We start from the raw sequence: 12,753 nt of genomic DNA, 5'->3' as shown, positions 1-12,753 counted from the left end.
TGTGGCAATGGATCCTTAACTCACTGTGCTGGGCCAGGGATCGAACCTGTATCCCAGTGTTGCAAAGATGTTGCCCATCTCATTGCACTACAGTGGAAACTCCTGTGTACTTTTAAATTAATGCATTAATTGGAGTTCCCGTCGTGGCGCAGTGGTTAACAAATCTGACTAGGAACCATGAGGTTGGGGGTTCGATCCCTGCCCTTGCTCAGTGGGTTAACCATCCGGCGTTGCTGTGAGTTGTGGTGTAGGTTGCAGATGCGGCTGGGATCCCGCATTGCTGTGGCTCTGGCGTAGGCCGGTGGCTACAGCTCTGATTAGACCCCTATCCTGGGAACCTCCATATGCCTCGGGAGCAGCCCAAGAAATGGCAAAAAGACAAAAAAAAAAAAAAAAAAAAAAAAAAAATTAATGCATTAACTAACAAGATCTAATAGTAAGCCTAATAACTACCATGATTTTGAAATCATGATAGAAGTAAAAGGTATTTTGGGATACTGCAATAAAGTGATGTGAAAATATTTATGATTTATATTGGTGACAAAGTCACAGGTGCTGGTAATATTTTTGTGATTTGTTGTCTACATTTATAAATGATGGGAATACTAAATTTTAGTTAGAGGTTAGTGAAAATGAAGGTGTATTTTTTCCTTCCATGTTCTTGGACGCCCTGCCTTCTATCCAGTAATTCAGTGGGAGTCCATGGGCCCTAAGACATGAACACTTGCCTTGTTTATTTGTTTTAACTTTTTTTTTTTGTCTTTTGTCCCTTTAGGGCTGCACCAGCAGCATATGGAGGTTCCCAGCTAGAGGTCTAATCAGAGCTACAGCTGCCAGCCTACACCAGAGCCACAGCAATTCCAGATCCAAGTCGTGTCTGTGACCTACACCACAGCTCACAGCAACCCTGGATCCTTAACCCACTGAGTGAGGCCAAGGACCGAACCTGCAACCTCGTGGTTCCTAGTCAGATTCGTTTCTGCTGTGCCACAACGGAAACTTCTTGTTTTTTAATCTTTTGGCCCCTTGCTGTAAGCGAGTCTGTTATAATGACATATTATTGGCTTTAAAAATATCTCTTCTAAAAGTCTCTGTCTTTTGATTAGATACTTTAATCCATTTATACTTACTGTAATTATTGTTATAATTTAGATTTCCCCTGCCGTCTTATTTACTATGTGTAAGTAAGTAAATATATATATCAGTCAGAATGAGGTTTGACTTACAGAAAACTCTAAATAATAGTGGTTTAATTAAGATATAATTTTATCTCTCTTTAAGTCTAGGACCCCAAAGTCACCAGAGATTTGGTTTCACCTTCAGGTTCATCTTATGATCCAACATTGCTGCAGGAGCCTTAGTCTTCACAAACTCATTCCAAGCAGCAGGAAGGAAGAAGAGTGGAAGAAAAAATAATTAAAAGGGTGCACTTCCACTTCCACTTTATTAGCCAGAATTTGGTTAACTGGTCTTATCTAGTAGCAAAAGAAACTGGGAAATGTTTTCTTTTTTTTTTTTTTTGTCTTTTTTTTTTTTTTTTTGTTGTTGTTGCTATTTCTTGGGTCGCTCTCGCGGCATATGGAGGTTCCCAGGCTAGGGGTTGAATCGGAGCTGTAGCCACCAGCCTGCGCCAGAGCCACAGCAACGTGGGATCCGAGCCGCGTCTGCAACCTACGCCACAGCTCACGGCAACGCCGGATCGTCAACCCACTGAGCAAGGGCAGGGACCGAACCCGCAACCTGATGGTTCCTAGTCGGATTCGTTAACCACTGCGCCACGACGGGAACTCCAAGGAAATGTTTTCTTTTAGCTGGGTATATTGATGACTCGAATAACGTTGGGGTTATTTTACTAAGGAAGAAGAGGATGGTGGACATTGAATGACTATTGCAGTCTCTGCTTTAATCTCCCCACCACAGATGTGTGTCCAGCTCTCAGGGGCAGTGGCTCTGAACCTTCAATATGGTACCTGACCCAGAGAGGATTGGCCTGCCATCTGGTGGCAGGTTGGTTACATGAAATTCCTTTCATTATGAGGTAGCATAGATTTACCCTCAATGAAATAGACATTTATTCTAGTTATTGTTTCACATTCTCTGCTGGCCAAGCTTCTGCCAGCAGCTTCCATATGCCACAGGGTTTGATCTCTGACCTTGCTCTCCTAAACCTTCTGTGTGGACTCTGTTGTCGGCAATGGAACCTTGACCAACAGATTCTATTTCATTTTTGTTTCTTTTTCTGACTTTCATTAAATCCATACTCTCCCCCCCTCACCAGTTTGAAATTTATTTCTGAAATTTAAAAAACCATTTCTACCAGTTTGAAGTTATTATAAACTTCTATTTTGATGACTCTCCATAATTATTACGAGCCATCTTTACGTTTATTTCCTCTGTCAATGTCTAAAGCTTGTCAACATTTATATTTTCCTTCCCATCAGGACAACACCTTAGCATATTCTCACTTCTTTCAGTCCCCTGCCACTCCACTACCGAGTGGGTTTTCTCTGGGATTTCTAGGGCAAGTTTGGAGGGAGGGAGGCAGCTGACTTGTTAGTTTGTGATTATCATCAGAAATCAGAAGTACATCGCTTCATGGAGTTCCCATCGTGGCACAGTGGAAATGAATCCAACTAAGAACCATGAGGTTGCAGGTTCGATCCCTGGCCTCGCTCAGTGAGTTAAGGATCCGGCATTGCCGTGAGCGGTGGTGTAGGTCGAAGATGCGGCTCTGAATCCATGTTGCTGAGGCTGTGGTGTAGGCTGGCAGCTGTAGCTCCGATTGGACTCCTAGCCTGGGAACCTCCACATGCTGCGAGTGTGGCCCTAGAAAAGGCAAAAAGGCAAAAAAAAAAAAAAAAAAAAAAAAAAGAAGAAGTCATTTCTAACATAGGTTTAACTCTTCAAAAAATTGCAGTGAAGAACAACTTCCCCCCCATTTTTTCACATGAGAATGTGAATGCACTGAAGTGCACGGGCACTGTTAACTTATTTTTCTATAGATCTTGGAATCAAATTTCTGCTGCCTTCTCTGTGTATACACTCAATAATTTAGCACATATTTATTAAGTAACTACTATGTGCCAAACACTGTTCCATACTCTTGGGATGTGTCAGTGGCCAGCCGACAAAAATCCCTGCTCTCGTGGATCTTACCTTCCAGCAGGGGAGAAGGGTAATAAAAATGATGATAATGCATGTATGCATTATATAGTATGTGAGGAGGTAGTAAATCTTATGGAAAAAAGAACAAGTATTTAAAAAAATTTTTAAAAACTTTATGATTTTTATTTTTTCCATTATAATTGGTTTAGGGTTCTAATTTCTACTGTACAGCAAAATGACCCAATCACACACATATATATATGTTCTTTTTCTCACATTATCCTCCATCATGTTCCATCACAAGTGACTAGATACAGTTCCCCATGCTATACAGCAGGATCTCATTGCTTATTCACGCCAAATGTGATAGTTTGCATCTATTAACCCCAGACTCCCAATGGATCCCCTTCCCTCCCCTGCGCCCTTGGTAACCACAAGTCTGTTCTCCAAGTCCATGAGTTTCTTTTCTGTGGAAAGGTTCATTTGTTCTGTATATTAGATTCCAGATATGTGATATCATACAGTATTTTTCTCTTTCTGACTTACTTCACTTAGCATGAGAGTCTCTAGTTCCTTCCATGTTGCTGCAAATGGCGTTATTTGGTTCTTTTTTAAGTCTGAGTAGCATTCCATTCTGAATCTTCTTAATCCATTAATCTTAATTAATCATTCTTAATCATTAATCTTAATCCACACATCTTCTTAATCCATTCATCTGTCACGGACATTTAAATTGTTTCCATGTCTTGGCTATTGTGAATAGTGCTGCAATGAACATAGGGGGTGCATGTATTTTTTTTTCAAGGAAAGTTTTGTCTGGATATATGCCCAAGAGTGGGATGGCTGGGTCATACGGTAGTTCTATATTTAGTTTTCTGAGGTGCCTCCATCCTGTGGAAAAAAGAACAAGTAGAGTGGGGCCAGGGGAACGGGCAATGCCAGAGCGGGGAGAGGCAGGTCTTGGTGTAGAATCTGGTGGTCAGGGTAAACCTCAGTGAGAAGCAGATGCTTGAAGCAGGTGAGAGAGTAGGCAGGTATCTACGGAGGAAACCGAATTCCCAGCAGAAGTAATGACCACTGCAAGGAAAGCCAGGTACATTTTAACCTCGTTTATGTATGTCATTGACAAGCACATTTTTTCCCCTGTGAATATCTCACATTTCTACTTTTGTAAAATTATACAAGTGAGCACAAGTAGAATTTGGTAAAATTATACAAGTATGTACTCTAAGTAATTAAACACCAAGCAAGTCTTGACTATCCTTTGTTTTGTTTTGTTTTGTTTTAGGGCACACCTGCGGCACGTGGAAGTTCCCAGGTTAGGGGGCGAATCAGAGCTAAGCTGCTGGTCTGTGCCACAGCCACAGCAGCGCAGGATCCAAGCTGTGTCTGGGACCTACACCACAGCTCATGGCAACGCCGGGTCCCTGACACGGTGAGTGAGGCCAGGGATCAGACCTGCATCCTCGTGGATACTAGTCTGATTTGCTTCTGCTGCACCACAACGGGAAATCCTTGGCCATTACATGTTAAAAGGCATACCCCACACCACAGTGGGCTAAATATTGTTCATTGGCCCTTGATATTTATTCTGACTCCTGCTATGGTCTGCCTTCGATAGCAGAGGTCGAATGACTAAAAACAACTTTTTTCTCCACCTGTAGCTAGGGTCTGGGTGAGAGGTAGTTCTGCCAATAAGATTCACCTGCATGAGATACGGAACCTCACATGGGAATGAGCTAGCTCCCTGTGACACCAGCAGCCAGAAGCAAGTTCTGACCAGTGTAACCATGCAGCTGGACTCTACATTCCAGAGTCTAGTCACCAGCTTCACTGGTGCAGGACAGTTGGGCAGCAGCAGCGGAGGGAGCAGTGACCTTGGCAGCTATTGTGATATGACCCAGAAACCAAGGAGAGCCCTGACTTCCACCACTCCAGCTTTCCTGATAAATTTGTAAGCATCAGCTGCCTGTATTAAATCCCTTTCTTTCTTTCTTTTTTTTTTATTTTTTATTTTTTTGTCTTTTTGCCTTTTCTAGGGCTGCTCCCATGGCATATGGAGGTTCCCAGGCTAGGGGTCGAATGGGAGCTGTAGCCGCCAGTCTATACCACAGCTCACAGCAATGCTGGATCCTTAACCCACTGAGCAAGGCCAGGGATCGAGCCTGCATCCTCATGGATACTAGTCAGATTTGTTTCCCCTGAGCCATGACAGGAACTCTGAGAATGAGGATTTTCTTGATACTGCCCATTCATATAAAACCTAGAAATCAAATAGGTTTCTATGTGATGACAACTAAAGCTGCTGTAAGACTACTCTATCAGCCATGACCTCCAACTCCAGATTTTTAAAAATTATAAGAGCCTTATTGTTCTCAATGATTGAATTTAAAATAAATAAATTTAAAAGTTTGAACCAAAAAAAACCCCAAAAAAATAAAACCATATGTAGTAATAAAAGTCAGCCCTCCCTGTGGATTGAAAATATTTGAAAAATAATTTCAAGAAGTTCCAAAAAGCAAAACTTGAGTTTGCCATTGCTGGCTTCTATTTACCTAGCATTTACATTGCATTTACCACTATCTACATAGCATTTACATTGTATTATGGATTATATATGCAATGTAGGGGAGCTTTAAAATATGCAGGAGGATGTGGGTAGGTTATATGCAAATATGACATCATTTTATAAGAGGGACTTGAGCCTTCGTGATTTTAGTATCCTCAGGGCGTCCTGGAACCAATCCCCTACGGACACTGAGGGATGACCGTAGTGCTTTTTTCTGTTTTATATATCAGAGTTACTTATACTTTTATTTAAAAAAAGGGTTCACTGCCAAAACACATGGGACCCAGCTGCAGGACCTGGAGCACTCCTTAATGTCTGAGCCTCATTTTCCTCATCCGTAAGGTGGGGGTGACAACAGCACCTCTCCCCCGGGGTTGTTGTGAGGAGTACATGAGATCATGCGTGTGAGGCACTCAGGACAAGGCCTCGTGCACAGAGAGCTTCAGTAAGTGTCCGCTGCTGTTATTATTGTTGATGATGATGTTCTGAGTCCTGTCAACCTTGGGACTTTGGGACCTGCTTGGCTGAGTTCCATCTTCCTCTGTCATCTGTGCTTTTCTCAGATCACTCTCCTTCCCAGCCTGGGGCCCAGAGACAATAGCCCCCATGCTCCAAACATCCCAGGGGACCTCCCAGGCCAGTTCTGTCCCTACTCAGAGCCCAGGGACAAAGGACTGAGGTCAGAGCTGGTGGGGGAGGGACAACTTCTTCTGGAACTCTGCATAGGGGTCTACTCTGGGCAGCACCAGGCACTTGCAAATTAATTTTTAACATGGCCCAGGGGAGTCCAAAGGGCTGCGTTCCAGCTTGTGAGATCATGAGATCCCATTCCCTCCCAGGGGTCTCTGGGTGGGGTAGAGGCTGGCCTGTGGGCGAGGCAGCAGGACAGCAGGTCCCAAAGTGGCACCCTCTGTGGCTACCCTCGGGGCTCCTCCAACCAAGGTGAGCCAGGATGTGGCCACCGGTTTTCCCTCCTCTCCCAGGTCATGGCTGCAAGGACACGGTGGGGGGAGGGGCAGAAAGAGGAGGATTTGTCTGCCTGAGGAGGGGGGCAGCAGGAAGAGCCCTAGAGAGGTGGTGACACTGCAGCTGGATCTTGAAGGATAAGCAGTTCACCAGTGAGCTGAACAGGGAAGAGCATCCTAAGAAGAGGGAACAGCTTGAACAATGGCTTAGAGTGGCTGTCCATTTCTGCTTCCCTGTAGTGATTAGTGGGAAAATTTTTTTTTTTTTTTTTTTTTTTTGCCATTTCTTGGGCCGCTCCCGTGGCATATGGAGGTTCCCAGGCTAGGGGTCTAATCGGAGTTGTAGCTGCCGGCCTACGCCAGAGCCACAGCAACGTGGGATCCGAGCCGCGTCTGCAACCTACACCACAGCTCACTGCAACGCCAGATCGTTAACCCACTGAGCAAGGGCAGGGACCGAACCCGCAACCTCATAGTTCCTAGTCGGATTCGTTAACCACTGCGCCACGACGGGAACTCCCGGAAAAAATTTTAAAGTGTCACATATATGCGGGCTTGTTCTGAGGCCTGCAGAGGAGGATGCTGGGGAGGGTACCCTAGGCCATGGCCAGTCCCAGATAAAACACATCTCAAATGAATGACTGGACGGGCAGCTGGGAAGGGGCGGGAGGGAGCATCAGAGTTTGACAAGTGCCCAGCAAGGATGAGATCAAGCTGGGCAGCATGACATATCCTCATGGCCACCCTGCAAGGGAGGAGGGCTGCACGCTGTAGAGATGAGGACAGAGAGGCTCTGAGAGGGGAAATCGGTTGCACAGGGTCCCTTAGAACGCAGGACAGTGGCAGAATTGATTTGTAGGATCCTAAATGCCATTCACGGAGAGAACAAGAGGTTCGACAGGACGTGTGACAAAAATGGGCAGCTGGGTTCTCCTCCTGTGCCTGGGCAGCTCAGCGGAGGCTGGGCCTTTCCTAGCAAACCTGGTTCTTCAAAGAGAGGGGCCTCCTGCTCTCTCTGGGGTGGGGCTCTGGGAGTGCAGAGGGCCCCTTTGCTATACCAGCTATGGGGCCAGGCCCTAGCAGGGCCCAGGACATGCCATGTCCCCCTGACTGCAGCCTCCACACTCAGGGACACATTTCTTGGTTTTGCTTTTGCTTTTTAGGGCTGCACCCGTGGTACAGAGATGTTCCCAAGCTAGGGGTTGGATCAGAGTTTCAACAACCGGCCTACACCACAGCCACAGCAACACGCAACCCGAGCTGCGTCTGGAACCTACACCACAGCTCACAGCAACGCCCGATCCCTGACCCATCGAGCGAGGCCAGGGACCGAACCCGAATCCTCATGGATACTAGTTGGATTCATTTCCATTGCGCCATGACGGGAACTCCCATGTCTTGGTTTTCCTCCTCCTTCTCTGCTGTCTCCATCCCTGACTTCTTTTCTGTTCGGCCACTAAGCATGGTAGGGTCTCTGCCTCTGCCCACGTTCGCTCCTCTCCTCTACCAGATGATTTCATCCAGAATTATGGCTTGAAGTGTCATCTAGAATCATCACTTCCAAACTTATATGCCTTGTTCTTGGAAATAGTCTTGCATATCCAGCTGCCCACTTGACCTCTCTGCTGGGGTGTCTATCAGCCTCTTCATTTGAGGAGATCTAAAACAAAACTTCTGGGGTGCTCTTTCCTCAGGTGAGGAAAAGGAGAGGCCACCTCCCTGGCTTGAAGTCCTAAAAATGCCCACCAAAGAAAACATAACTCTCAACTTGAAGAAAACAAAAAACCAAAACTTCGGAATTCCTGTCGTGGCTCAGCGGTTAATGAATCTGACTAGCATCCATGAGGATGCAGGTTCGAGCCCTGGCTTTGCTCAGTGGGTTAAGGATCTGACATTGCCATGAGCTGTGGTGTAGGTCCCAGACATGGCTCCGATTCAACCCCCAGCCTGGAAACCTCCATATGCCTTGGTGTCCTAAAAACCAAAAAAAAACCAAACCTTCGGTTCTCACTCAACTCCCCACTTGCTCCTGCCCCCCACCCTGGCCCCCCACCCTGTGACTCAGTTAAAGGTATGATAAGTTACTCAGGCCACAAACCTAGAGGTGACCCTCGATGCCTCGCTTCCCTTCATCCCCCATTCACTCTATGACCAGGCTCTGGCTCTACCTTCAAAATATGTTTTTAAATTCAGCCACTCCTCCCCATCTTCCCCGTTCCAGCCCTAGTCCCACGGAACCGCTGAACCTCTAGTTAATTCTCCTGCTTCCTCTTTTACTCCTTCTCCCAATTCCATCCTTTAAAAAGTGGTCTGAGTGACCTTTTTTTAAAAAAATTTGTGTGTGTGTCTGTGTGTCTTTTTAGGGCCATACCTGTGGCATATGGAAGTGCCCAGGCTAGAGGCTGAATCAGAGCTGTAGCTGCCGGCCTACACCACGGCCACAGAAACACAGGATCCGAGCTGTGTCTGCAACCCACACCACATGTCACTGAAATGTGGGATCCCCAACCCACTGAGCGAGGCCAGGGATCCAACCCTCGTGCTCATGGATATAGTAGGGTTCCTTAACCTGTGAACCATGACGGGAACTCCTGAGGGAACTTTTTAAAACAGAAACATCCTAGAAGTTTCCACTGCTTAGAATAGGCTCCAAAGCCTTTACCTTGGCTCCACCCCCCTCTCCCTATGTCCTGCATCACCCCACCAGCCATATCCAACACACCAACGATGCTCTCATCACAGGGTCTTTGCATAGGTTGTTCTCTCTCCTGGATGTCTCTTCCCCAGGTGGGTCTTCAAACGGCATCTGCTGTGAGAGCCTTTCCCGACTGCAGTGTCCCTATCACGCTCTCCTATTGCTCACTTTCCTTCAGAGGGCATATTGCTATCTGAGAGCATTAGTTATGGGTTGTCTGTCTGTCTGTCTAGAATGACAGTTGGATGTTTATCTTGTCTTTTGGGCACCCAGACTAGTGCTTGGCACACAGTAGAGGTTAAAAAAGCAGGAGTCCCCTTTTGGCTCAGTGGTAATGAACCTGACTAGCATCCATGAGGACAAGGATTCCATCCCTGGCCCTGCTTTGTGGGTGAAGGATCTGGCATTGCCATGAGCTGTGGTGTAGGATGCAGATGTAGCTCGGATCCCGCATTGCTGTGGCTGTGGTGTAGGCCGGCAGCTGCAGCTCTGATTTGACCCCTAGTGGGTGCGGCCCTAAAAAAAGAAAAAAAAAATATGAAAGGGAGGGAGGAAGCCACAAAGTACAGTTCAGGGCAAACTCTGGGGCCCCAGAAGAGGAGACCCAAGAGTCCATAAGAGATTTATCGATATCTTGGTTACTTAACCTTAAATAATTGCCTGTTGGGGTCACCTGCTCTCTGTCTGAAATTCCTTTCTTCCCCCATTTAAGAGCAGTCAGGCTAAAGCCCTCTCAAGGCAGCCCTTAACTTCCCAGTCTGCAGCCTCTGCAGGCAGATGTAAGGTGACCTCACGGAAATCTCTGGTCAATTCACTTTGGGTAACTGGAGGCCAACAGGGAGGGTTCCCCCACAAGGAAACTCGCCTCCATGGTATGATAATAATAAGGACTACATTTTATTGAGCTTTCATTTCAAGCCAAAGATTTTTAAATGCTTTCCATGAATTTTCTCATTCAATCCACGGAGACATGCTTTAAGGCTCTCGTATTAGTTATCTACTGCTGCGTTAACACAAAGTAGTTTAAAGGAACAACCAGGGAATTCCGTGGTGGCGCATCAGAAACGAATCCGATTAGTATCCATGAGGATGCAGGTTCCATCCCTGGTCTCACTTAGTGGGTTGGGGATCTGGCGTTGCTGTGAGCTATGGTGTAGGTCCCAGGCATGGCTCCGATCCTGAGTTGCTGGGGCTGTGGTGTAGGCTGGTAGCTGTAGCACTGATTCGACCCCTAGCCTGGGAACTTCTATACGCTGCACATTTGGCCCTATAAAAGCAAAAAAAAAAAAAAAAAGGAACAACCATTGTCATTTGCTGGCAATGTGGATTGGACTTACTTGGGCCTTTCTTTTGCTGGTCTTGACCGGGGTCACTCACAGGCAGTAATCCAGGGGAACAACGGGGGCCAACTGGTTTAAGACGCCTCTCTCACATGTCTGGTGGTGGGTGCTGAGCTGTCAACTGGGCCACGTGTCTTCAGCAAGCCAGCTGGGGCTTCTTCCGAATGATGGCCGAGTTCAGGACAGCAAGCCCCAGCGTGCGGCATTGTTCGAGCCTCTGCTTGAGTCACATTTGCTGCTGTCCCATGACCAGAGGAAGTCACACAGCCAAGCCCAGAGTCGGTGTGAGTGGGGACCACACTGGGAGAGAGAGAGTTCATCGGAAGCAATTACTGAACAATCTACCCGGAGGTTAGTATATTATTATCCATGTTTTCCAGGCGAGGAAACTGAGGATCAAAAAGAGTAAGAAGCACACTCCAGGCCACATGGCTACGAAGAGGCGGAGTAGAAGAGAAATCTTTGGCTCTCAAGCCATAGGCGCTCCACTGCTTTGCACAGCTCCTCACCGTGAGGAACCAAGTCCCCACCAAAGGCAATCATAAGATGTCAAGTTTGTTTTCCCCAGGTTCCCAGGTCCCCCTTTCACTCCAGTCAGTCAAAATCACATCAGCTTAAGTTAAATAACCTCTGTTGCTGAAGCTACTCATCTGTAAAATGGGTCTAGTAATAGAACTCTTTTTTCTTATCATTTTGTTTATTGCTTGTTCTTGCCCTGCTAGAAGGGGGGCCCCTTGAGAGCTGGTTTTTTTTTTTTTTTTTCTTTTCACGACCACACCTGTAGTATATGGAAGTTCCCGGGCTGGGGGTTGAATTGGCCAGCCTAAGCCTCAGCCACAGCAATGCCAGATCTGAGTTGTGTCTGCAACCTAAGCTGCAGCTTGCAGCAACTCCAGATATTTAATCTGCTGAGCGAGGTCAGGTTTCAAACCCACCTCCTCATGGAGACTACCTCAGGTCCTTAACTCACTGAGCGACCATGGGAACTCTGAGGGCTGGGATTTTTTATTTGCTTTGTTCACTGATTTATCCCCCGTGCCTAGAACTGTGCTGGGATAGAGCAGGTTCTCAATAAATCTTCACTGAGTGAATAAATAGTTGGATGGATGAATGAGGGGTTAGGAATAGAATAGGTGGGAGAAGATGAGGGAAGAACAGAATTATTGCTTTGGAGTTCCCGTCGTGGCGCAGTGGTTAACGAATCCGACTAGGAACCATGGGGTTGCGGGTTCTGTCCCTGGCCTTGCTCAGTGAGTTAAGGATCCGGCGTTGCCCTGAGCTGTAGCGTAGGTTGCAGAGGCGGCTCGGATCCTGTGTTGCTGTGGCTGTGTCGTAGGCCGGCGGCTACAGCTACGATTCGACCCCTAGCCTGGGAACTTCCATATGCCCGCTGGAGCAGCCCTAGAAAAGACAAAAAAAAAAAAAAAAAAAAAAAGAATTAGTGCTTTAAGAAATCTTGAAAAAAAAAAAAAGAGTTCCCATCATGGCGCAGTGGAAAAGAAACAGACTAGGAAACATGAGGTTGCGCTTCCATACCTGGCCTCCCTCACACTCACCGTCTTAAGGATCCAGCGTTGCCATGAGCTGTGTCACAGACCCGGATTGGGTCTGGCTTTGCAAGAAACAGCTCCAATCAGACCCCTAGCCTAGGAACCCACACATGCCGCAGACGCGGCCCTAAAAAAAGGACCAAAAAAACCAAAACCAAAACCAAAAACAAAACCGAGAGAGAAATCTTAAAACAAAACAAAACTCCTGGAGTCTCTGTTGTGGCTCAGTGGGTTAAGAATCCGACTAGTATCCACGATGATGTGGGTTCAATCCCTGGTCTTGCTCAGTGGGTTAAGGATCCAGCATTGCTGCAAACTGCAGCGTCGGTTGCAGACACGGCTCGGATTTGGTGGTCCTGTGTCTGGCCTAGGCCAGCAGCTGTAGTTCTGATTCCACCCCTACCCTGGAAACTTCCCTATGCCGCATGTCCGGCCCTAAAAAAAGGAAAAAAAAAAAAAATATATATATATATATATGTATATATATATATATAAAGGCCACTGGCTTCTCTTCTCTGCCTGGAATAGT

The sequence above is a fragment of the Sus scrofa genome, chromosome 6, assembly GCF_054392235.1.
Source record: "Sus scrofa isolate SSC_HxYL_T2T_F1_AM1 chromosome 6, Sscrofa_HxYL_maternal_Yorkshire_Landrace_v2.0, whole genome shotgun sequence".
NCBI lineage: Eukaryota > Metazoa > Chordata > Mammalia > Artiodactyla > Suidae > Sus > Sus scrofa.
The sequence above is the reverse complement of the archived record's forward strand: the minus strand, read 5'-3'. Positions refer to the sequence as shown.